Source organism: Aptenodytes forsteri, unplaced genomic scaffold, assembly GCF_000699145.1.
Source record: "Aptenodytes forsteri isolate BGI_AS27 unplaced genomic scaffold, ASM69914v1 Scaffold119, whole genome shotgun sequence".
Classification (NCBI taxonomy): domain Eukaryota; kingdom Metazoa; phylum Chordata; class Aves; order Sphenisciformes; family Spheniscidae; genus Aptenodytes; species Aptenodytes forsteri.
Genome location: NW_008796165.1, coordinates 8,550,514 through 8,553,265, shown reverse-complemented (window position 1 = coordinate 8,553,265; position 2,752 = coordinate 8,550,514).

Sequence of the window (2,752 nt, the reverse complement as noted above, 5' to 3'; positions counted from 1 at the left end):
CCCCGCCTGCCCACGGAAAACCGGCCCCGGCCGGAGGGAGGAGGTGGGCGCGGGAGCGTGCGGGGCCAGCCTGCCCCGAGCACTCCAGCACGTCTGTAACCTCAGGTGCTTGAAGTTGGGCTCCTCTTGGTGACCGGGGGAATTAGGGGCCTGTCGGTGAAAAATGGAGACCGGGGGTTCGTGGGTGTATTTATTCCGAAGGTGGGCTGTCAGGTTTGTATACAGTAATAGGCTTGGGGCTTGCACAGGAAGAAAAAACCAGTACTTGTTCAAAGACTCTGCTGTGATGCTATGTTTTTGAGGCACAGCGATATTGAATTGTTAGTTTGTAGCCCTTGTCCAGGCAGCTCTGCTCGGAAAGCGTTAAGCTGAAGTGTGAAATGCAGTTGAAGTATTACAGAGCAGATACCAACTTAAAAAAAGACTTCCCATTTTAGATGAGCTTCCAAGTTTTAACACAAATATGTGAGTTGAGGCAGAAATTACTTTTACGCTGCTATTTTGCTTGTGTCTTCATTTGTGTATTTCTGAGTAATATCCCTGAAAGTGCTGAAAAAGATCACCTTCCCAGAGCGCAGCCCACAGCCTCTGTGCCTGCCTCACAGTGAGAGATTCGGCTGAGAATGGCCAGTGGAGGTTGAGCTCTTTGGATGCTGTAACGCAGTCGTTCTTGAAGGGACGCTATTACAACTTCTTTTTGTTAGGCAGAAGAGTATTCGGCCCTTGTTAGAGATGCTTTTTTTATCTTTACTCTTCATGATGTCTAATCTGTGCAGCCAGTGGAGAATCTGCCTAAGCCTGGAACTGAATTTTGGATTTGCAGTGACATTGGTTGACAGTGAAACTCCCTGCTGGCTGCGTGAAGAGGACTGTGCCCATTGGCTTAGGGAGAAACCCGCTCCCTTCCTTCTTGCCCTACTTCCTTGCTGCTTCCTCTGGATCTCTGCCTGCCTCTCCTGCTGGCATTTTTACTCATGCTACTTTGCAGGAGGCTCGACTTCCTGCAGAGTTCACAGAGAACTTCAGTGTGGCTGAAAGTAAAGCATACCTGTGTCTGCTAACTACATACCAAACCTCCTAAGTCAATGTAATGGCAGGTGATTTGATGATGCCTATACACTTTCTGCTCTGTTTATGCATTAGTGATGATGTATACTGCAGACTAGTCACAGTGGGCTTAATGTGTCCATCTGGTGACATCAGTCTTAACTTAGTGGAAAATGTTATATTTTATCTTCTCAAATACAGTGATCATAAAACCAAAAGAGTTCTGACAGAGATTGCAGAATGTATTTTCAAAAGTGAGTTTGTTGGGACAAAAATTATCATCATAATCAAAGTTGGTTTTGTTCATTAGAGCTATGAGTGGGTAGTTATCATTACCAAAATGTATGTTTTATTTAAATTCATCCATATATGGAATTTCATGGGCTTGTATTGCTTGTTTTGGGTAATTTGGAAATTAAAGCATTTCTCTACGTGTTTACCTTGCATTGATATGTTTTTCAATATTTACTTAACTGCTAAACAATTATCATTGATATAAGAAAAACTTGGTGTGAGAACAATCCTGTTTAAACTTTTCCAGGATGTTTAAACAGTAACTTTAAGAATTTGAAATTTTTTTTTATGTTTAAGCCTTATTTGTATCAATGCCTGTACAGTCCTTCAAAAAAGCAGTTGGACTATGCTTGCGTTTGTTGCTATATTAAGTGATTGCATTTTTTGTCCTGTATTTTGCGTACTAATTGGTACTTAGGATTGATTACACTTTTCCATTGGACTGAAACATGGAAAAAGTAAAGAACACCTATGCCAGTTGGTGCCTCTGCTCAGTATAACCTAAACTGTTCTAGATTCTCCTGAAGTGAAATCTGATAGCCTTCAACAGCGGCTTAGTTCAATTGTTACCTTGCTACTGGGTGCTTTCTGTCCTAGTATGTAACACCCACAAGCCTGAAGATGAGTAATGTAAAATTAATATCATCTGCTCCATTAGTTTAATGGAGGTATGTAGAAAGGATCAACAAGAGCTACTGGATACACCTGGCTAAACAGCTTTATGGCAAATCGTTCTTCAGGAAGAATAGCACTATTCTGTTCTCTCCTTTCCGTGACTATCTGTTGGTCACTGGGAAGCCAGTATTCTTTATGGGCCATGAAAAACTGAAGACGACAGTTGTATGCAGAGGTGAAGATGATGGTGGTTGCGCTGGAAGACATGCTGTCGCAAAGTTGACTTGTTATGGTCTGGGGTGCTTGCTCTGAGCTCTCCAGGGGCTGAAGTGCCTGAATGTACAGTGTATCTGTTTTTAGGACCCCTGTTGTGCATTCAGAAGTGCTGCAGTTGCATAATGAGGCATATGTATATGATGCAAACAGTTAGCAAACAGGCTTTCAGAATGTATGGATGATTAACTTTGTACCCAGACATCAGTATGGATCTAGTACTATCTGTACCTCCTGCAGTTAGTCAATGCATCTCTGCTGTAGTTTAAAAGAATAAAAATGCACTTGTGCTTTTGATTGGAACAAATTTGACTGCTCACCGGTCCTGCAGCAAGCAAAACGGGTGTGTTAATGATTATGAAACCCTGGCCCAGAGTAAGTGCTATCAATTCCCGTTGGATGAGTGGTCATAACTAACAAACACCACAATTATTAAACATTTGTTCTTTAGCTTTTTTCATAGACTTGATAGTCCAAGAAGCGCGTTTTTCTTTTGTTTCAGAACTGCTTAACTCTTGTCACA